Genomic DNA, 24,732 nt, shown 5'->3' with positions numbered 1-24,732 from the left:
TTTCTAAATGTTTTAAATTGAAAAACAAAGAAAAACATACATAAAAGGAAAATGAACACAAAAATGCTGACACCTGAAGCAAGTGTAGTTGCTGATGAGACTGAGGGGACTATGTTTTGAGCAATTAATAATAGTTTCAAATCTAACAATGAGTGGATTTTAGATTCGGGTTGTTCTTAACATATATTTTCCAATCGGGATTTATTTACCACATATGAATCTATTAGAGGTGGAGTTGTCTTGATGGGCAACAATGTTGCCTGCAAAGTTATTGGAAAAGGTACAGTCCGAATCAAAATGCACGATGGTATGGTGAGAACTCTTATCGATGTTAGACATGTTCCTGACTTGAAGAGAAATCTCATCTCTTTGGGCAATCTAGAATCTCTTGGGTGTAAGTACACAGGTGAAGGTGGAGTTCTGAAAGTTTCTCATGGTCCTCTTGTGATCATGAAAGCACACAGATCTGGTACATTGTATACTCTATTGGGATCTACTGTTACAGGTGCTGCTGCAGTTTCAATATTAGATAAATCAGATTCTGACATCACCAAATTGTGGCATATGCGATTGGGGCATATGAGTGAAAAAAGTCTTTCCATCCTCAGCAAAAAAGGTCTCTTATGTGGCTAAAGTACTGAAAATATGGAGTTCTGTGAACAATTTGTGTTCGGAAAGCAGAAAAAAGTCAGCTTCAAATCTCCAGCGATTCATTGAACAAAAGGTATTTTGGATTACATTCATTCAGATTTTTTGGGTCCTTCATGTACCCCATCAAAAGGTGGTGCCAGGTATATATTAACTTTCATTGATGATTATTCAAGAAAAGTTTGGGTTTATTTCCTGCAAAATAAAAGTGATGTTTTCTTAAATTTCAAACAATGGAAAGTTTTGATTGAGAAGAAAACAGGAAAACAGGTTAAGCGGCTTAGAACGGATAATGGCTTAGAATTTTGTAATGATGAATTCAACGAATTTTGCAAGAATGTAGGAAATGGCTCGTTGCATGATTTCAAATACTGGGTTGACACAAACGCCTTTTGGGCAGAAACTATCTCTACAGCTTGTTATATTGTCAATCGAGCTCCTTTTGCACCTTTGAACTTTACGACTCCAGAGGAAATGTGGTCAGGTACTCCTGCTAATTATTCTGATTTAAAGATATTTGGTTGCCCTGCATACATACATGTAAATGACGGAAAATTAGAGCCAAGGGCTAAAAGGTGCATTTTCCTTGGGTATGCATTTGGGGTGAAAGGATACCGACTATGGTGTCCTGATCCCACGACACCAAAATTTATAATTAGCAGAGATGTAACCTTTGATGAATCCTCAATGTTACATTCTAGAAAAGAGTCATCTAGCTCTTGTAATAGAGATAGAGGAAAGAGTACGCAAAAGCAGGTCGAGGTTGAGATTGACATTCCTTCTGAGCCAAGCTCATCAACTTTGGAGCAAAATACAGTTGAAACTCCTGAAGTTGAGCCAGAAGATTAAATTCCTGAAGTTGAGACTCCTGAAGTTGAACCAGAAGAAGGGGAGTATTCTATATCCAAACATAGACCAAAAAGAGAAGGTAAACAACCATTAAGGTTTGGAGATTATGTTGTATTTGCTTTTCAGTTGCACAGGAAACTGAAGAAATTGGAGAACCATCAAAATATTCAGAAGCAATTCTGGTGCTGACTCAGCCAAGTGGTTGATTACAATGAATCAAGAAATTGAGTCTCTCCACAAGAATGGTACTTGGTCTCTTGTGAAGCCGTCATCAAAAAAAAGAATTGTTGGTTGCAAATGGGTCTTCAAGAAAAAGGATGGCACTCCAGGGTTTGAAGATGTGAGGTATAAGGCACGATTAGTTGCAAAGGGCTATAGTCAGGTACAAGGAGTTGATTTTAATGATATTTTCTCACATATTGTTAAATATAGCTCTATTCGTGTCTTGTTTGCCTTCGTTGCCATGTATGATTTGAAATTAAAATAACTTAATGTTAGGACAACTTTCTTACATCGCGAACTTGAGGAACAAATATGCATGCATCAACTCGAAGGATTTGAAGTTGAAGGAAAAGAAGATCATGTTTGCTTGTTGAAGAAATTCTTGTACGGATTAAAGCAGTCTCCAAGACAATGGTACAAAAGGTTTGATTCCTTTATGTTGGGTCATGGTTATTCGAGGAGCATGTATGATAGTTGCGTTTACTTCCGGAAGTTAAATGATGGTTCATTTGTGTACTTATTACTTTATGTTGATGGCATGCTATTTGTTGCTAAGGATTTAACAGAAATTGAATTTTTGAAAAGTCAGCTGAAAAATAAATTTGAGATGAAAGATTTGGGAGCAGCTAAGAAAATCCTTGGCATGGAGATCAAAAGAGATTGAAAACCCAACAGGCTATTCCTGGCCCAGAAGAAATACTTGGAGAAAGTCTTGGAGAGGTTTGGCATGAAAGATGCTAAACCAGTTAGTACTCCTCTTGCTGCTCATTTTAAGTTATCAGTTGCTCAGTGCCCACAGTCAAAGGAAGAAGATAGGTACATGGAACATGTTCATTATTCCAGTACAGCCGACAGTATTATGTATGCAATGGTCTGTACACGTCCAGACATTTCACAAGCAGTAAGCGTGGTAAATCGATATATGGCTTGCCCTGATAAAGCACATTGGCAGGTTGTGAAATGGATTCTCATATATTTGCGAGGTACTTCAAACACATGTTTGGAGTTTGGGAGAAATACTAACACTTTGGTTAGTTTTGTAGACTCGGATTATGCAGGTGATCTTGACAAAAGAAGATCACCGTCAGGCTATGTATTTTGCATTGGTGGTTGCGCTATTAGTTGGAAAGTTATATTACAACATGTAGTAGATTTATCTACTACCGAAGCAGAATATACAGCAGTGACCGAGGCAATCAAAGAAGCCTTATAGTTGAAGGGTCTATTTGCAGAACTTAGTTCACACCAAAGTGGTCTTACCATTTTCTATGATAGTCAAAGTGCCATTCACTTGACTAAAGATCAGGTGTATCATGAGAGGACGAAGCACATTGATATAAAGTATCATTTCATCCGAGAAACTATTGCTAAAGGAAAAGTCTCTGTTCAGAAGATCAACACTAGAGACAATCCTGGTGACATGTTCATAAAACCTCTTCCAGTGTCCAAGTTAAAGTTTTGCCTGAACTTGATTAGCATTTATGAAGAATGATTTTGCCCATTAGGGTTTTTGCGGAGAAGGTGGAGCAAATTTACTATATATAAGCCGAAATTAGACCAAGGTGGAGATTTGTAATATGACATTAATTTGGCTTCTTCTCAAGTGGGGGCCACATTTTCATGACATTTGCCATGACATAATATCCACTATAACAAAATTTGTGGACCATGACATTTGCCATGACATAATATCCATTATTAGGCTAAGGATTTTTTGTTATAAATAGAGGAGCATCTCCTCATTTGAAAACACACCAATTCAAGAGCTTTTCACTCTTGTCTTTCTTTCTCTTCATTTATTTCATTATAGAGTATTTTGTAAGAGAGTGAGTGTTGGGAAACACTTGTGTGAACCCTTTATTTGGAGTGATCTTGTGAGGTTATTCTCTTGGAGTATTTGGGACTAATTAGAGTATCTACTCTAATTTTGTACTCTCTTTTGTACTCTTGTTGGTATAGTGAAATTGCTTCTCTCCGCTTGTGGACGTAGGTCACCTTGACCGAACCACGTTAAATTTGTGTCTTCTTTATCTTCTTTATTTGCCGTTATTATCAACTTGCATTGTCTTTGTCATTGTCATTATAACATTGTTTGGCTAAATTCCGCACTACCCGATTTACCGATCCTGACAATATTTATATTTATTCTTACAATATTAAAAATTATAATCTTTGAGTTCCTTCCTTTACCTCAAATATTTTCTGTACATCAGATATTAATATTTCAATAATTCAAATGAAAAATTGGATAAGCAATTTACAGTGATATATACAAAATAATAGAAATATTAAAGGGGCACAAAGATAAATTATTTAATTTAAAACAATAAGACTTTACATTGCATATTAGTTTTTGCGTGTCGACATTGATCAATTTGAAACTTATCTTATCTCGAGAAGCTACAAAAAGTGGTGACCGTTAATGAACTGCAATTTGCTTCTTTTGACCATGCAAAAAGTTCCCACTAATTAGCAGGAAAAGTATACATCTATTACGGAAAAGAAATACAGAGAGAAGGAAAAATAAGAGGAAAATAATTAGTAGCATAACATAATGAAATTTAAGATAAAGAATAAATATTTAAAAAAAAGTGTAAACGAAATAGGTTGGATGGGAAGTGTAACCAACCTTGTTCTTGTTTTCATATATGAAACCCATCAGAATAGAAATTGGATTATTCAATATCATTCAAAGAATTAACTTATCGGAATGAAAAGATAATCACAATACCTCTTTAGTCTGGCCAAAAGCAAAGCCGAGATGTCACTCGCGTTTTTCATCTTCCTAATGCGAGAGAGATCACAATTGGCAGGAATAAAATATATAAAAAGAAAGATGCAGGTTATAACACATTATACGATTGGGGCTTAAGGAATTGGAAATTCATAATCCCCATAAAGAGGTGTGACTTATGGGTTTGGACTTTTTAAAATAGGATAAATGGAAAAAGTAAAAGGAAAAAAATAAATAAAAGGAGGGAAAAAATAAATAGGATTTCTACACTACAGAAGATACCACATCACCTCTCTTAAATAAAGATTAGATTTTTACATATGTTTGTCCTAGTTTCATATATATAGATTTTTGGGGCTGGGTGAAAATGAAGAAAATGATATTTCTTCAACAAGGTAAAGAGATGGGGGTTAACCCTTCGTTGGCAGAAAGAGAAGTAAGAAAGGAAGGGCAATTAATGAAATTTAAGTGGAAATATGCGACGTTCCAGTTTCTATTTTGTTGGTGTAAATGCGTGACTTTTCAGGTTTATTTTTCAGAGCACCTAAATTGGAAAATATCAAGGAAAACTAAAAAAACTGAGGAAAAAGATAAACCCAAATCCTGGCTTTTGAGGAGTGCCACGTCACCTACCATTGTCTCTCAATTATATAGATATATAGATATAGATTGGGGGAAATTTTCTAGTCTGATATTATCTCAAGTCCATAGTAAGTGATATTTTGGCTTTTTTTGTGGTAGAAAATATCTGATTTTTTCAGATTTCAAGAATGAATTAATTATTTTTTTCTACATTTTTCTTGGAATAAATAGTGTTGAAATATGTGTTACGGGTATTTATGTGAAGAGATAGTAAAATTTAATATGGTCAATTTTATTGTTAATTAATATTAAAAAATAAATTTTGAAAACAATTAAAAAATCACAAGTTCTTCCCTCATAGGCTAGCAATGGCAATAGCGGAATGTTTGTGCACTAATGCTTTCTTCATATGATGAAGAAAATTAGGTGTTAAAAGTAATTTTCTATGGCACAACCAAGTTTACCTAACTTAACAAGAAAAGGTTTGATTCAATCGTAAAAATATTTTGACCTGGTCAGTTCATATCTTTAACATTCAAATATTGATTACTCGTTTTGTTTTTGTTAATTAAAGAAAACGGTTTTCCAAACACAAGGTCTCAATAATTTAAGAAGTTTAATTTTCTGAATATGAATTCATGTTTATTCAAGGATTTTATGTCTAGTTTGAGGTCCTATTGAAATTTACTGCATTTTTAATGAGATGTTTATGAAATCAAGGGAGTTAATGAACTTTCATCGAATAGAATAGTTACTGAAATTGGTGGTTCATGCTTAATTAGAATTTATGTTTAGATTCTCAATTCGATTTGTTGAAGGTTTATGATAACACTTCATTCATTTGGTTGATCTCAATAATTTTAAATGTTTGATTTTCTGGATGTAAAGTCTTGCTTATTTAGGGTTCAGATTTAGTTTTGAGGTCCTTTTTTAAATTACTTTCGGGTGAAAATCAGAAATAATTATATTTATAACTGGTAATTGAAAAATAGTCATAGTTTCAAAAATAATTAAAATTTAGCTACTTTTTCATACAAAGATGAAATCTGAACAAAAACACCTTTTAAAATTCAGATAATTCCAGAATAATATATTAGATTTCGAATTTTTGACTTATGAGATTCCAGCATAATGTGCTGAAATTTCATAATGTGTTGGAGTTCCAACATAATATACTGGAAGTTTATACGCAGGAGCTCCATAATCCAGCATATTATGCTGAAACTTTTCGTGTTTCAGTTAAATAATAGCTATTTTTTAATGATTTTACAACAGTTACCTATTACCAATCCGAAATCTAGCTAGCTCGTGCTATTTTCACCATTTGTAGGTGGGATGTTACTGAAAACTTTATCTCAAGCGATAAGAGAATAATAAGAGGAGCAAAACCTAAATAGCTTAGCTGTGCAAAGCTAACCAACGGCCAGAGAAGTGATAGGTACAAAAAGGCTCCAGCTAAACGGGCAAGATGGAAATTTTTCTGCTGGTTTAGCAAAATACCCCACGTGTCTCCGTCTGAATATCTAGAATGACCAAATTGCCCTTTGAGAAAGCAAGCGTGTTGCCGATGAGGTCAGTGGCGGAGCCAGAATTTTCATTAAGGTGGTCAAAATATAGTTGATCGTGACAAGTGCAAGAGAAATTGCCCTTGTAGTCAAGGCCACAAACTAACCACCATGTTTTAAACTCACAAGTTTTCTTTGTCTGAAATAGGGATGAAGGCTATGTTCATACCAAAGCTTGGAAGCTTGAATTTTTCAGGTGTACTGCCCCCAATTCTGCTTACGCAATGGCTATTGAGAAGATCACACCTCCTAGGAATTTTCCCTAGTTGAGAGGAATCTTTGGCTTTTCTTGAGTTCAGGAGTCCCGCCTGGAGAATAGGATCAGTTTTTAATTTTTAAGTGGTTAAAAATTCTCCACTTTCGTCAAAAATTCTACTACCGGCCCAAAACTCCAAAAATTCGACTTTCGTCATTTCAAGCCTAAATGAGCTACGAACCTCCAAAACACAATCCAAACACGCCCCTACACCCAAAATCACCTAATGGAGCTAACGGAACCGACGAAATTCCATTCCGGAGTCGTCTTCATACAGTTCCGACTACGGTCCAAATCCTGAGGCTTAAGCTCTCATTTAGGGACTAAGTGTCCCAAAACACTCCGAAACTCAAAACCAATCATCCCGGCAAGTCACAATAGCATAAATAGATATGGGGAAAACAGTTAATAGGGGTTCGGGGCTCTAACTCTCAAAATGACCGGCTGGGTCGCTTCATCCTTCCCCTCTTAAAACAATCGTTCGTCCTCGAACGAGCATAGAGACATACCTGAAGCGGTGAAAAGATGAGGATAATGGCTGCGTATATCCTGCTCGGTCTCCCAAGTCGCCTCCTCGACCGGCTGTCCCCTCCAATGAACCTTCACGGAAGTAATGTTCTTTGATCTTAGCTTTCTGACCTGCCTGTCCAATATGGCTACTGGCTCCTCAACATAAGATCGATCTTTGTCCAACTGGACTGAGCTGAAATCCAATACATGAGTCGGATCACCGTGATACTTCCGGAGCATAGACACATGGAATACCGGGTGAACTCCTGCTAGGCTGGGAGGCAAGGCAAGCTCATAAGCAACCTCCCCAACTCGCCACAATATGTCAAAAGGACCAATGAACCTCGGGCTCAGCTTACCCTTCTTCCCGAATCTCATGATGCCCTTCATAGGCGATACCAGAAGCAAGACCCGCTCACCAACCATAAATGCCAAATCACGAACCTTCCGATCCGCATAACTCTTCTGCCTGGACTGAGCTATGCGAAGTCTCTCCTGAATCACCTTCACCTTATCCAAGGCATCCTGGACCAAATCTGTGCCCAACAATCGGGCCTCGCCCGGCTCAAACCATCCCACTAGGGACCGGTACCGCTTACCATACAAAGCCTCATACGGTGCTATCTGAATGATGGACTGGTAACTGTTGTTGTAACAAACTCTGCAAGTGGCAAGTATTGGTCACATGACCCTCCGAACTCCATCACACAGGCACAGAGCATATCCTCAAGAATCTGACTCGTGCGTTCGGACTGCCCGTCCGTTTGAGAGTGAAAGGTTGTGCTCAGCTCCACCCTAGTACCCAACTCCTGCTGTACGGCCCTCCAAAACTGTGATGTGAACTGTGTATCTCTATCTGAAATGATGGATACTGGAATACCATGAAGGTGGACAATCTCTCTGATATAAATCTCAGCCAACCTCTCAGAAGAATAAGTGGTCAACACTGGAATAAAATGAGCTGACTTGGTCAACCGATCCACGATCACCCAAATAGCATCGAACCTTCTCAAAGTCCGTGGAAGTCCAACTACAAAGTCCATGGTGATCCGCTCCTATTTCCACTCTGGGATCTCTAACCTCTGAAGTAATCCACCCGGCCTCTGGTGCTCATATTTGACCTGCTGACAGTTGAGACACTTGGCTACAAACCCAACTATATCCTTCTTCATCCTCCTCCACCAGTAGTGCTGTCTCAAATCCTGGTACATCTTCGCGGCACCGGGATGAATGGAGTACCGCAAGCTGTGGGCCTCCTCAAGAATCAACTCCCGAAGCCCATCTACATTGGGCACACAGATCCGACCCTGCATCCTCATCACACCATCATCACCTATAGTTACATCGCTGGCATCACCTCGCCGGACCTTGTCCTGAAGAACTAGAAGATGAGGGTCATCATACTGACGCTCCCTGATACGGTCATAAAGAGAAGACCGAGCAACCACACAAGCTAATACCCGGCTAGGCTCTGAAATATCCAACCTCACGAACTGACTGGCTAAGGCCTGAAAATCCAAGGCTAAGGGCCTCTCAGCTGCCGGAAGATATGCCAAACTCCCCAAACTCTCTGCCCGGCAACTCAAGGCGTCGGCCACTACATTGGCCTTCCCCGGGTGGTATAATATAGTGATATCATAGTCTTTAAGTAGCTCCAACCACCTCCGCTGACGCAAATTAAGGTCCTTCTGCCTGGACAAGTACTGCAAACTCCGGTGGTCAGTGTAAATCTCACAGGGAACACCGTACAAATAATGACGCCGGATCTTCAGGGCATGAAACATAGCTGCTAACTCGAGATCATGAACCGGATAATTCTTCTCATGCACCTTCAACTATCTAGACGTGTAGGCAATCACCCTACCATCCTGCATCAATACCGCTCCAAGGCCAATCCTCGAGGCATCACAATAGACAGTGTAGGACCCCGAACCTGTAGGCAATACTAATACTGGGGCTGTAGTCAAAGCTGTCTTGAGCTTCCGAAAGCTCTCCTCACACTCCTCGATCCACCTGAACGGAGCACCCTTCTGGGTCAATCTGGTCATAGGTGCCGCAATAGATGAAAATCCCTTCACAAAGCGACAGTAATACCCCCGCCAAACCAAGGAAACTGCAGATCTCCGCAAATGATGACGGTCTAGGCCAACTCTGCACTGCCTCCACCTTCTTCGGATCTACCTTGATCTCATCACAAGACACTATGTGGCCCAAGAATGTCACTGAATCAAGCCAGAATTCACACTTAGAAAATTTTGCATATAATTTCTTCTCCCTCAAAGTCTGAAGCACGTTCATCAGGTGCCACTCATGATCTTCCCGAGACCGAGAATATACCAAGATGTCGTCAATAAACATAATGACGAAGGAATCAAGATAAGGCTTGAACACACTGTGCATCAAATGCATAAAGGCTGCTGGGGCATTGGTCAGCCCAAATGACATGACAAGAAACTCATAGTGACCATATCTGGTCCTAAAAGCAGTCTTCGGGTTGTCCGACTCCCGAATCTTCAACTGATGATAGCCAGAACGCAAGTCATTCTTGGAAAACACCTTGCACCCTGTAATTGATTAAATAAATCATCGATGCGAGGCAAAGGATACATGTTCTTCACTGTAACCTTGTTCAATTGCTGATAATCAATATATATACGCATAGAACCATCCTTCTTCTTCACAAATAAGACCGGAGCACCCTAAGGTGATACACTGGGCCTAATGAAACCCTTATCAAGCAACTCCTGCAACTGCTCCTTCAACTCCTTCAACTCAGGAGGATCCATACGGTAAGGAGGAATAAATATGGGCTGAGTGTCCGGCAACAAATCAATGCCAAAATCAATATTTCAGTCGGGCGGCATGCCCGGAAGGTCAGCTGGAAACACATATGGAAAGTCCCTCACTACTGGAACTGACTCGACTGTAGGGGTATCAATACTAACATCTCTCAGATAGGCCAAATACGCATCACACCCCTTCTCAACCATTCGCTGAGCCTTAAGAAATGAAATGACCCTGCGGGGAGTATACTCTAAGGTACCTCTCCACTCTAATCTCGGCAAACCTGGCATAGTCAGTGTCACGGTCTTAGCGTGACAATCAAGAATAGTATAATGGGGCGACAACCAGTCCATGCCCAAGATAACATCAAAATCTACCATACTGAGTAATAACAAATCGGCTCTGGTCTCGAAACCACTAAGAGCAATCAAACACGACCGATATACGCGGTTCACAACGAGAGAATCTCCCACGGGAGTAGATACATAAACAGGGGAACTCAAAGAATCCCGAGATATCCCCAAATGTGGAGCAAAATAAGAAGACACATATGAATACATAGAGCCTGGGTCAAATAATACTGATGCATCCCTATGACAGACAGGGACGATACCTATGATGACTGAATCTGAAGCGACGACCTCTGAACGGGCTGGAAGGGCATAGTACCTGGCCTGGACTCCCCCTCTAGGGCGACCTCGACCTCCCCGACCTCCGCCTTGAGCTGGCTGAGGAGGTGGGGTGGCAGCTGGTGCTGGAAGAATGGCCAGAGGACCCGGTGGAGCACGTGGAGGCTGATAAGTCTATGAGGGTGCACCCCTCCTGGCCCTGGGGTAATCTCTAACCAGGTGACGAGTTTCACCACACTCAAAACAACCTCTCGGAGGGCGCGGCGGCTGAGACTGACTCGGACCTGGCCTACTGGACCGGCCGATAATAGCACCTCAAGTAGGAGGCATACTGGATATTGGCGGTGCATAATAGGGCTCTTGAGGTCTAGGAGGAGCTGGAACACCGCTGGCTGCTGGAAGAGCTGAATGAACAGGGCGACTCACAAAACCCCTACCATAGCATGATGCTGGTACACGAGCTCCTGAATAATGACCAGTCTCTCGAGACCTCTTGGCCTCTCTCTCCTCTATGTCCCGGGCAAGCATGCCCTCCACTCTCCTGGCAATGCTCTCTGCCTGTTGATAAGTGATGTCCATCTCCAACTCCCAGGCCATACTGGTCTGAATACTGGGGTGGAGTCCCTCAATGAAGCGACGAACCCTCTCTCTAACTGTAGCAACCAGAGCCGGTGTATGGCGAGCTAAGTCACTGAGACGGACTGTATACTCCGACACAGTCATAGCACCCTGACGCAGCTGCTCAAACTCTGCGCGTCAAGCATCCCTGAGGCTCTGAGAAACATACTCATGCAAGAACATCTCTGAAAACTGAGTCCAAGTGAGTGAGGCTACCTCGTCCGGACTATTGAGCTCATAGGCACGCCACCACTAATATGCCGCTCCCCTCAGCTGGAAAGTGGTGAAAGAAACCCCACTCGTCTCCACAATGCCCATAGTGCGGAGAATACAATGACACTACTCAAGAAAACCCAGAGCATCATCTGAAGCTAGTCCGCTGAAAGTAGGTGGGTGGTACTTCTTGAACCTCTCAAGTTTGAGCTGCTCTGCCTCACAAGCAGCTACCCTGGTCTCATGCTAAACCGGAGCCACTGGGGGCATAGGAATATACTATGGGGCCAGATCAACCTGGACCCTCTGCTCAGGAGTGCGGGCTGCGGGAGTCTGTGCCCCTCCCCTGACCTGAGATGTAGCGGGAGCTATCGAAAATATTCCAGCCTGAGCCAGAGGGTTGAACATGCTCAAGAACTGAGCTAAAGTCTCCTGGAGGGCTGGAGTAGCAATATGGATCTCCGGTGCTGGCCCTCCAGCTGGAGCTACTGGGGGCTCCTCTGACGCAGCTCTCGCAGGTGCTCGGGCTGCACCGCGTGGTCGTCCTCTACCCCGACCCCGGCCTCTGGCAGCTCTGGTAGGGGGCTCAGGTGCCTGATCGTCGGTCCTCCCGGTACGGGTCCTCACCATCTGTGAGAAATAATAGAATAGAGTTTTAGAATTTTGATGTCAATAACTCGTATGACAAGGAAATCAAAGGAATAAGATTGTTCTTAACAGTTAAATAGCCTCCCGAAGATAAGTACGGACGTCTTCGCACCGATCCGCGAAACTCTAATAAACCGGCTTGTGACTCGCGACTCCTATGAACCTAGATGCTCTGATACCAACTTGTCACGACCCCAAATTTAACCCTCTGTAAGGTGTCGTGATGGCACCTAGTCTTTACGACTAGGTAAGCCTAATATTACGAAAAATATAAAGAAACCACAACATTTTAAAGATAAACAACATATTGTGAATAGCCAAGAGTAGTACCACTCGGCCTATACAAAATATTTTTTCAAGACCCGGAATATCACTAAGTCACAAGCTGCTATAATCTATGTAGCTCTATACAAAAGTCTGAAGATAATAAAGAAAGTCTCTAGGCAATGGAGTAGAAGGGGACTCCGAATATCTGCGAACGCAAGCAGTAGTACCTTGAAGTCTCCTAAAATCGGCAACACGCACTATCCCCGAGGCTGATAGCTCGCACTTGGATCTGCACCCGAAAACATGTGCAGGAAAGGGCATGAGTACACCACAATGGTACCTAGTAAGTGTCAAGCCTAGCCTCGGTTGAGTAGTGACGAGGTCAGGTCAAGGCCCTACCGGGGTAAATATAATAAATTAAACAGTAAAATATATAAGTAAAATTTACGGTAACACAGTTAAAGAAATTCTTGAAAATTTAACAGTTAAGGGAGCCCTCGGCTCAGAACAAGGTAAACATAGTGGGGAAACTCCCGGGATACCGTCCCGTAGTTCCAAATGAATATGCAGTACATGGGGGATCTCCCGGAATACGTTCGTAGTCCCAAAGTAAATATGCACTGCTGGGGGATCTCCGAAATACGTCTGTAATCCCAAAGTAAATATGCAGTGCTGGGGGATCTCCCGGAATACGTCCGTAGTCCCAAAGTAAATATGCAGTACAGGGGGATCTCCCGAAATACGTCCTTAGTCCCAAAGTAAATATGCAGTACAAGGAGATCTCCCGAAATACGTCCGTAGTCCCAATTTAAATATGCAATGCAAGATGAAATGGCAGGTAAGTCATCGAGTTATACAGTTTATACTGGACACAGATAAGGAAAATAGGGACTTAATTAAGCATGATGCACAGAATGTCAATTAGGCAGTTAAAACACGTAAGCATGCTTCTCTAATCTAAGTTTAACAATTAAACGTATCAGTGCAATTTAATAAGGAAAAACAGTTTATGATTTAGAAAGGAAAAACGGGATTTTTGCAATAATAGCATGTGTACGTACTCGTCACCTCACGTACACGGCGCTCACACATCAATTAATATCAAACATCCTAAGGGAAAGTCCCCAACACAAGATTAGGCAAGCAACTTACCTCGAACCGCTCAAATCAACTCGATATCACGTTCTTGCCACGAGTATCCGACTCCAAATGGCCCGAATCTATTCAAATTAATTGCATAATGTAAATATAACTAAAAGTAATCAATTTAGCTAATTAATTCGAAGCTAAAGCGTGAAATTAGAAAAAATGTCCAAAATGTCTCCCTAGGCCCACGTCTCGAATCGGGTAAAAATTACAAAATACGAACACTCATTCACTCACGAGTCTAACCATATAAAAATTTCTCAAATCCGACCACAAATCCCCTTTCAAAACTCGAAATCTTTGTTGGAGAAGTTCTTCCAAATTTTTCCTAATTTCAACCCCAAAATCCGAAATTAAATGATGCAATCAACCATAGATTAGTAGAATATAAACATAAAGGAGTTAGGAATCATTACCCAAAAACTTCCTCCGAAAATCTCTCCAAATTTCGCCTTCTACCGAGCTCTCAATCAAATTTTTGTGTTATGAACCCAACCCTAGTTTTTGAACCTTAAATTCTGCCCAGGTGCATTTTTCTTCGCGAACGCGACATCACGATCGTGAACGCGATGAACAATCTTCCACTGGCCCAAAATTCCTCTTTCGTGAACGCGAGGGGACTCTCGCGAACGCGTACCTTCCACTGACGGACCTTTCACGAACGCGGGAACCTCTTCGCAAATGCGTAAGCTTAATGCCCGAAGCTTCCTCTGCCTCGTTCCTCTACGCGAACGCGAGGACCATATCGCGAACACGTAGGCTTAAGGTCCCACACCTTCGCGAACGCGGGAACAACATCGCGAACGCGAAGAACAACTTCGCGAACGCGAAGAACAACTTCGCTGCCTTTCCCATATGCTCTACGTGATCGCGAGGCACCTCTCGCGAATGCGATGAAGGATTTTTCTGCAATAAAACACCAGAAATCTGCTACTTCTCTAAGTCCCAAGATGACTCGTTGAGCATCAGAAACACACCCGAGGCCCCCGGGACCTCGACCAAACATACCAACCAATCCTAAAACATCATACGAACTTAGTCGAGCTCTCAAATCACATCAAACAACGCTAAAATCACGAATCACCCTCCAATTCAAACTTAAAGAACTTGAAATTTCAAAATTATACAACTGAAGCCGAAACCTATCAAATCACGTCCGATTGATCTCAAATTTTGCGCACAAGTCATAATCAACATTACGAACCCACTCCAACTTCCGGAATCGGAAAACGACCACGATATCAAAAATTCCACTACCAGCCCAAAACTCCAAAAATTCGACTTTCGCCATTTCAAGCCTAAATGAGCTACGAACCTCCAAAACACAATCCGAATACGCCCCTACACCCAAAATCACCTAACGGAGCTAACGTAACCGACGAAATTTCATTCTGTAGTCGTCTTTGAATTTCCGGAGTCGTCTTCACACAGTTCCAACTACGGTCCAAATCCTAAGGTTTAAGCTCTCATTTAGGGACTAAGTGTCACAAAACACTCCGAAACTCAAAACCAATCATCCCGACAAGTCACAATACCAGAAATAGATATGGGGAAAGCAGTTAATAGAGGTTCAGGGCTCTAACTCTCAAAACGACCGGCCGGGTCGCTATAATCGGCAATCACATTAAAAGTTATAGTTGTACTTTAACCCTGAATCTGGCATAACAACTAGCCTTAATCGTTTTATTACTTTGTTTAATTAATTCGCTAGTAGCATGTTTAGGCCGACAACACTCGGGTAGGAAAACTTTAGGTCTTTTTTTTTCTTTTATTCGAAGTGAGAGGCCGTTCCCTTTAGTTTATATTCAGGGGAATGCCCCATAGACTTTATAAATATTTTTATCAGGGGAATGCCCCGAAGTGAATGTAACTAGAGGCCGTGACGGACATCGTGGAGTGAGCATATCATAGAATTTAGTATTTTCATCTTATTTTACTTTCTCTTATTTAGGTGGGGACAACCTCGAGCCTCTTGTGTGTTTATTTTTCTTTCGTGTATTTTTTTTACCTCAATTCAAATATCCTTTAAAGCCAATTTGATCATGTATGCAACTGTACTAGTTACAAGACTCGGAGAATGCCTAACACCTTCTCCTCGAGTCAAATGAACCCCCTTACTTGGAACTTCTGGTGCAGGCAGTTTTAGAGTCAAATGTGTTCTAAAGAAAAATTATTATTTTAAAAAATGGTGACCTGGCACACCGAAACCAAATGTCAGGTGGCGACTCTGAAAAATCCTTTGAAACACAATCTCTTGTCACTTTTCAAATTGAATAACCCTTTCGAGCTTTAAAATCACCTTTACTATTTTAAAGGGGTTGTTAAGGAGGAAAAAAAGGGGTGTGATAGCTTTGACGACTCTGCTGGGGAAACACTCAACCCTCTTTAAAAAGATATAAAGAAGATTTTTAAAGCTCAAAAGGGTTTCAATTTGAAAAGTGACAAAAGATTGTGTTTTAAAAGATTGTTCAGAGTCGCCACCTGCATTTGGTTTCGGTGTGTCAGGTCACCGTTTAAAAATAATTTTTCTTTTAAAACATGTTTGACTCTAAAACTAACTGCACCAGAGATTCTAGATAAGGGGGTTCATTTGACTCAGGAAAAAGGTGTTAGGCATTTCCTGAGTCCCGTGAAGGTCACGGTTGCGTACATGATCAAGTCGGCTTTTAAAATATTCGAATTGAGGTCAAAACACAGAAAAAGAAAAATAAACACAAAAGAGGCTCGAGGTCGTCCCTACCTAATAAAAGAAAAATAAGAGAAAAGAAAATAAAGTGCTAAGAGAAAATATGCTAAGAGTTCTAATCTATCCTACACTATGCTTCCTACACGATCTAGCCTCGGCCTCCATTTACATTCACTTCTGAGCATACCCCGGATAAAAATATATACAAACTCTTCGGGACATTCCCCTGATGCATTAATTGACTAAAGGGGCGACATCTCACCTCAAAAGAAACTGAAATACGAACGTCCTAAAGGTTTGCCTACCCAAATGTGATCGGCCTAAACATGCTACTAGCGATCAAAATGATGAAATAAAAGTAAAATTAATACTAAACCCAATTCATATGTGTAGACTGTGACCAAAGCTCAAACCCGTTTAATTCACAATTAACCAGATTCCTATCTCATCCAAAATCACTCCCACGACCCAACTAATGTCCATTCCTTTATCCTTCTATAATTAATGAATTGATGTTCTGTCTTCATTAACTACCCATCACATACATGGAATTAACTGAATAGAGTAATCAACCAACCATTTAGAAGCAAACCAAAGAGTTAAATGGTAAACAACGAAGAATATAATGCTCGCCTCTTTATCTTAGCTAATACAGTAATATTTCAAGTCTAAAACCAGTTGGATTCCTAGCGAAGAAGGCGAAATCATTCGAACTCACTTAACTATAACTCATGAATTACTTACGTAGCAAAACAGCGAAGAAGCAATCGAAACAAAAACAGATATTAGAAATAAGAAAACATAAATAGAAATCAAGTAGGATTAGTGAAGAAAAATTAACCTCAGCAAGCTTTCCTTTCTATTAACGAGAATTCAGTTACAACGAACCCGGCGATTGAAATCTGGCTGAAAAACGCAGCAGCAGGAGATTGATCCGTGGACCATGAAAATAACCTCGAACGGCATCAACGGATTGAACCTTACCGGAAAATCAAATAATCGACGCGATCCGAAATCCGACGAACTGAACACGATCTCTTAGAATTCAATTTGGCGTCACTGTACTGCCGAAACTACTACTTTTCTTGACTTTTAGGATTGAATATAAATACTACTCCTCTCCTAATCCAATTTGTTCATGGTAAGGTAAACCAATGAATATTGGAAAGCCCCAACTAGGTTGCTGTTGTCAAACCCATCAAATTCTTTTTGAATCGTCCTTCTTCTGTTGCTAGGGATTTTCTCAATCCCTGCCGATTTTTAGGAAGATGAGGGTCTGGCCGTTTTTCTTCCCTAGGTTCATGGAAGATGTGGCTTTTATTTTGGTTTGGGGGAATTAATATTGGCCATAGGATTAAAGTCAGATAGGGGGACAGGATTAAAAGGTGATGGGCTGGGTTAACTGGTGCGGGTCATGGGTTAAGCTGATGGGTCGTGGGGTTTTGGCCTGGTTTTAGGAAAATTGGGTTGGGTCTATGTCTTTTGGGTTTAAATTTGGGTTAAGAAGACTAAATAATATAATATTTTTATAAAAATATAAAAATCACTCTTAATTAAACTACTAAAATAAAACTAAATATTAAAAGTGAAACTATTTTTGTATTTTCAAATGTTATAATAAATTAAAAAGTAGAGAAAATAGGCTAAAGTCATGGTAAAATTAAAATAATATAAACATAAATATACTAATTGACCTTAAACTAAAGGTAAAAATATTTTTGTGTTTTTAAATTGTAATCTGAAGTAAAAAATGACTAAAACTCCGTAAAATTAAAGTTAAGTTAAATAAATATTTTAAACACTAAAAATAACTCAAAAACGTGACGGGTCAAAAATTACGTGCTTACAGTATGACTCCTATGTCTCTGTTGCTTGACTTGTGTTCACTTTGTGCTTCATGCTTAATATATCTCTTGGCTGTGTGAATACTTGTTTAATTGAGAGTATGAATGGGAACGTCCTTAGTAAGTCATGTGCCATGTGTGAAGTGAGTTCTTTGTATAGTCCATGTTATAGCATTTGAGTCTAGAACTTACCCGGAATGTGAATTGAAGCGAAATCCTAGGTGTTGCTCGGTTTGAAAAGTGATGTTAGGATTTCTTTGATCTTTTTGAGTTTTATTTCTTATCACAAATAAAATCATCTTTAATTATCCTTTTGAGCCTATAAGCCTTTCTTTTGGCACCCGCATTATAAGCATATCCCCTTTTGTTATTAATTGAATTATTTTGATCCTTATACCTCTTAAAGCACTTGAATTATAAAGAGAGTGCTAGAAAGAAGTAATGAAGAAACTTGGGGTAACTTTTGAGTGGAACCAATAGAAGAAAGAAATGTGCACTTGTATTTTAATAAAACTCCACTAGCGGCAAGGCAAAAATACAAGGAGAAAAGAAAAAAAGAGAGAAGAATAATTGAATAAATAAAGGTTTCTTATTTTTGCTAGTGGTTGTGATCTGAAGCAGTGCGTAAAGAAGAAGGAAAAATATTCTGGGGTGAGCTATCTTGTGATGATTGAAGTGGATTGAAGGAATTTTTGCGCTTAAAGTTGAATACGTGATGTGTTAAATTGCTTAGGAGGGTTAGCCACTATATCCTAAATATATCCTACCCTTCCTTTAGCCCACATTACAACCGTAATAAAGTCCTAGTTAATTTTGGACCGAGCGGGCCTACATTAGTAGAGGTTTATAAAGGGCAAGCCTATGGTACCTTTTGCGTGCATGTGACTTCTTTGAGAGAGTGAGTGATTTTTCTTTATATGTGTAAGTCCTTAAAATATACTCAATCATGTGATTTGGATGTGTGGACTGCTTACTCTTTGTTTTATTGTGAGGGCATATGGTTTCACAAAGGATAGGTAACATTATTAGACCTCTCTGTTAGATTAAGTATTCAAGCCTCGGGTGCATTGTGACATTGAATTAGTTTTCGAGTCTAGGATTGTTATAATCATGTTGCCTCTAGGTTGGATGTTTTGAAATTGGGCGTGAGTATGGGAAGTGTATTTTGACCGCATATGCTAGAGCTTAATTGTTACTATCAACCTTGGTCATAGGTATAGTGTGTTGGGAATGTGTGGCTTGTTGGGTCCTTGAAGAGGAAGTGTTTAGTTAGTTGACACGAGGGTAAGCAACATTTAAGTATGGGGTGTTGATGTTGTGCTATAATTTCATATATTTTGACATTATTTACCCTACTTGCTTGTTGTTTGGATGCTAATTTATGCGACAATTGATCTTAATAGAGTTTATTTTACGTGTAGGAATACTTGGACATGAAGTGGAGGAAAGTTGCACGAAATGGTACCTCAGAACTACAAAATAGAGCAATGAAAGAAGACGTGCAAGGAAATTAAAAGTCATGGCTATAGACAGTACAAGGCATTGTCTAGGGCACTGTCATTGGCGCCCCAGACAGTGCCTCGCGCAGAAACAATGGCGCCATAGACAATGGCTCGTGCATAAATATTGGTGCCCCGACGATGCCATCCGAGCAAATTTTAATTCCTCACTAGTTTTGGACATGTAGATTTCGGCCCCCTACCCTATAAATACCTCTTAAAGTTAGTTTTTGAAGGGTTAGACATTATTGGAGAGGGAAAAGACTACGAAATACTCTGGAGCACGAATCACAGGAGTGTTTCTCTTCGTTCTTCTTTAATCTGTAGTTTAATATTTTTGAATATTACTATGATTGTTTATACAATTATGAGTAGCTAAACTCTCTAATCTAGGGTTTGATGGAACCTTTTGGAAGATGAATTCTTGTTACGTTTTAATATAATTTTGCCTTTGAATATCCCTACTTGTTCAACTACGTGTTTATTGTTGTTGATTGAATGGCCATCAATTGACTGTTCCTATTTATTATGTATTGCTTGAGAAAAAGTGCATATTTAGGTTGTTGTCGAACAACGTCACTCCCAAGGTATATGAGAGATCAATCCGGTGGGTTAGCAGGATTAGAGATAACGAAGCTTTGACGTGATCATAGTGAGCGGTGAAAAAGTGCAAGCTAGCCTAATTCGAGAGAACATGACTAGTACATTATTGTAGTTGCACGAGAGAGAATTACGATAAGTCGAGTGCTCATGATCAATAGAGAAAACTTAGGAAAAATTGTAGGAGACATAGCGGAAAGGATTCCGACAATTGGGAAAATCATAACTTTAGGCTTTTTCAATTTTTTCTCCAACTCTTAGTATCCCTAGTTGTTAATTTACTACTTTAATTTGATAGTTAATTAGTTAGACATAAGAATCATAATATTTATAACTTTGAAATTGTTCGAGCTTGTCTTTTTAGTGATATTGAACAGTTATAGTGAAACATTAGTTCTCTGTGGGATTCGACTCCGGACTTTTAGACCGGATTATATTTGCAGCGACCATTTATCCTTTTTGGACTAGAGTTGGGCGTGATCAGTTAGTTAAAGAATTAAATCTCTATTTTCCAAAAAAAAAAATAATACGTCGTGTGTAAAGTTTAAAAATTAAGCTAGATAATCATTCGAAAGTGATCAACTTACACAATGTTATTATCTGTCAAGATTACTGTCACGACCCGAATTTCCCATCTTCGGGACCGTGATGGCGCCTAACATTTCACTTGTTAGGCAAGCCAACGTTAGAATATAATTAAATATTTTTAACAAAATTTTGAATTAATTAATAAAAAGAAAACAAATGCGAAAATAAAGTTTGAAATAAAGTGAGTACTCCATAATAATCGTGATATTTAAATACCATCCCAGAACTGGAGTCACAAGTGCACGAGATTCTAGAATAATACAAATAAAGGTCTGAATAAGATTCAAGCTGTTTGAAATATAATACACAGCTGAGATAATATAGAAGGGGACTTCAGAGCTACGAATATCGTGCATCTATACCTCAAGTCTCCACTGGTAGATGAATCCGAGCAAGTCTATGGTACGCTGCTGGGACCTACTCCGAAATCTACACAAGAAGTGCAGAATGTAGTATCAGTAACACCGACCCCATGTACTAGTAAGTGTCGAGCCTAACTTCGATGAAGTACTGACGAGGCTAAGGCGGGGTCGCTTACATTAACCTGTACGCAATAATAGTAATAACAACAATAATAATAACGGGAATAGTAGTAAAACCAGTAAATAATATTAATAATTAAAATCAATTCAGTAGTCACAATCCCTCAACTTGGTTCCATTGCGGCATGCAACCCGTTCCCCCAATATAAACTTTAAATAAGTCTATTGCGGCGTGCTACCCGATCCCCCAATATAGACTTTAAATAAGTATGTTGCGGTGTGCAACCCGTTCCCCCATATAAACTTTAAATAAATCTGTTGCGGCGTACAACCCGATCCCCCATATATATATATATATATATATATATACACAACTATTAAATGTAATAAAAATACTCCAATAAATACCACGTTCAATAAGAAACTATTAAGCATCAAGGCATACAATAATTATAATTTATTTATTAAACAAACAATGACAAGTAGCAATTAATTGTGGAAATAAGGGAGAAAATAGGCAGTTTAATATTTAATATGCTAAATGTCGAATAGAAATTAAGACACATAAGTCAAATAAGCATGTAACAATTATTGCAGAAATTCAAAAATTAATATATGACAAGAAATATGAGAGAAACAATTATTACAACAATTAATTCGTGTCTTAAACAATTTAAGATGTTTTAAATAATTAAGCAACCAATTAATTTGATAAAGTATAGGCACTCGTCACCTTGCCTATACATCGTTACACATGAAATTCACGTAGTAAATAATTCAAGAGTTCTATTCCCTCAAGTCAAGGTTAACCACGACACTTACCTCGCTTTGCAACCAAATTTCAAGAATGCAATAAACCTTTGCCTCGCGAATTTGTGTCCGAAATCCTCAAATCTAGTCATAAACAATTCAATATACTCAATACGAATCGTAGGAATTAATTCCATATGAATTTACAAATTTTTCGGATAAAAATCTGAGATTCATTTTAAAAATCAACAGTAGGACCCACGTCTCGAATCCCGAAAAAACTCACGAAATTCGAACACCCGTTCCGATACGAGTTCAACCATACATAAATTATCAAATTCCGACATCGGATTGGCTTTCAAATCTTCATTTTATATTTTTGGAAGATTTTATAAAAATCCGATTTTTCTTCCATAAATTCACGGATTCATGATGTAAATGAGTATGGAATCATGAAATATAATCAATATAGGATAAGGAATACTTACCCCAAAGTTTTTCCGTAAAAATCGCCCAAAAATCGTCTTACCCGAGCTCAAAATCGAAAATGGTGGAAAATGGGTCGAAATCCCATTTTCAGAACTTAAGTTATGTTTGCCCAGATTTTTACTCATCGCGATCGCGAACATTCACACGCGATCGCGAAGAACAATTTTTTTTCCACTGTCCAAATTAACTCTACGCGATCGCAGACACATTCACGCGATCACGATGCACAGCTTCACAGACCTACGCGATCGCGGACTAGCCCACGCGATCGCGAAGCACACGATTCCAACTCTACGCGATCGCAACCCTCATCACGCGTTCGCGAGTCACAAACTCCCAGAGCTACGCGATCGCGTAGAACAAAACTCAGCAGCCCCCCAGTTAACCCTATGCGATCGCGGATATCCCCATGCGATCGCATAGAACAAAACTCTACTGCCCAACTAAGCCTACACGATCGCATACACATTCACGCGATCGCGTAGAAGGAAAATAGAATTAGATATCAGAAAATTCCAACAGCTGTTCAAGTCTAAGTTTTTGATCCGTTAACCATCTGAAACTCACCCGAGCCCTCGGGGCTCCAAATCAAACATGCACACAAGTCCAAAAAACTCATACGAACTCGCTCGCGCAATCAAAATACCAATTTAACACCTAAAATTATGAATCGGACACCAAATCAAATGAAATTTTTAAGAAAACTTTAAAACTTCTATTTTCACAACCGAATGTCCGAATCACGTCAAATCAACTCTGTTTCTCACCAAATTCGACAGACAGGTCATAAATAACATAACGGACCTATAAAAAAATTTAGAACTCGAATCCGACCCTGATATCAATAAAAGTCAATTTGTAATCAAACTTTGAAATCCTTAAGCCTTTAGGCTTCTAGTTTTTGCCAACTGGCGACAATTCAAGCTATGGACCTCCAAATTAAATTTCGGGCATACGCCCAAGTCCCAAATCACGATATGGACCTACCAAAATTGTCAAAATACTGATCCAAGTATGTTTGCTCAGAATGTTGACCAAAGTCAACTAGGTTGAGTTTTAAGGCTCTATTTCACATTTTAGTCAATTTTTCATATAAAACTTTCCAAACAATTATACGGACTGTGCACCCAAGTCGAGAAATGATAAATAGTGCTTTTCGAGGTTTTAGATCACAGAAATAATTATTAAATTTAAAGATGACCTTTTGGGTCATCACAATTACAATCTCCTCTATATTTTTATTTCTTTCGTTAAACCTATTTTTAGACAGATTGCATCTGTCGCTAAGACATTCAAAACTGAACTGTAACCGAAAATCGAAATGTAAAATTGGCTTATTGTCTTATTGGTATCGGGTTATCGGATTAATGGTTGGTAAACGGATTGAAATTTTATAATTAACGGCTTATCGATTTGGGGACGAATTATTCAATTTTTTTATCGGATAAACTGTTAACCCGTTAAGAATTTTTATATTTATATTTTATCCCTATGTATATTAAATATCTCTTTCATTATTTGAAACCCTAAATCCCTAATTTCTAATTTTCCTAAGCAGTCAGCACTCAGCAGCAACATCCTCGCCAGTCTCTACTATCTCCTTTCAAATGGTTTCAAATGGTTTAGAAACCAAAAAGTTGTCTCCTCCAATTATTTTTATTACTAAAGATTTCTTTAGAAGGTTTTGATAAAGTAGCAGTTAGTGATTTCTGAAAATGGTTTGAATATTCCGGGCATGATAGTGTCACATAAACGGGTTGAATTCAAGGTTTAAATTTAGTGATTTAATGTCAAGTGGTATATGTACTTATTGTCTATTTGATTTAGCCGATAAACCGCTCGATAACCGTCAGATAATCGTTAAACTGTTACCGATCCGCCCGATATTTTATCGGATGGTTAACGGATTAGTGCATTTACAAACCGATAACCAATAAGCAGAACCGTTAAACATAAATATCCGCCTAATCCGCCCGATAAGCAGCCTTACTTGTGACTAATCTCTTTGTGATGGAAAACTTAATTGAACCCGTCCCAAAACTTGGAGCATTTCATATATACCCACTTTTGGGGTCACTATTGAAGTTACACATGAATTATACAAAATTTTGCAAAGTGTATCT

At 39.2% G+C, this 24,732-nt stretch overlaps 1 long non-coding RNA gene across 4 annotated transcripts; it reads right to left on the bottom strand.

Moving 5' to 3' along the window:
• Window positions 1-4,243: 4,243 nt before the first annotated feature.
• Window positions 4,244-17,672, bottom strand: LOC108948808 (uncharacterized). Of its 4 annotated transcripts, XR_011412531.1 has the most exons (4): window positions 17,199-17,672; window positions 13,678-13,745; window positions 12,753-12,814; window positions 4,244-12,240 (listed from the first exon to the last, which is right to left on the bottom strand). It is a non-coding gene; the product is annotated as an uncharacterized lncRNA (long non-coding RNA). The 4 variants fall into 4 exon arrangements; XR_001973584.3 differs by lacking the exon at window positions 12,753-12,814 and having other exon boundaries at window positions 17,199-17,671; XR_011412530.1 differs by lacking the exon at window positions 4,244-12,240 and having other exon boundaries at window positions 12,530-12,814; window positions 17,199-17,671.
• Window positions 17,673-24,732: the final 7,060 nt, after the last annotated feature.

This window comes from Nicotiana tomentosiformis, chromosome 12 (assembly GCF_000390325.3).
Source record: "Nicotiana tomentosiformis chromosome 12, ASM39032v3, whole genome shotgun sequence".
NCBI lineage: Eukaryota > Viridiplantae > Streptophyta > Magnoliopsida > Solanales > Solanaceae > Nicotiana > Nicotiana tomentosiformis.
This window is presented reverse-complemented; position numbering and strand designations above follow the sequence as displayed.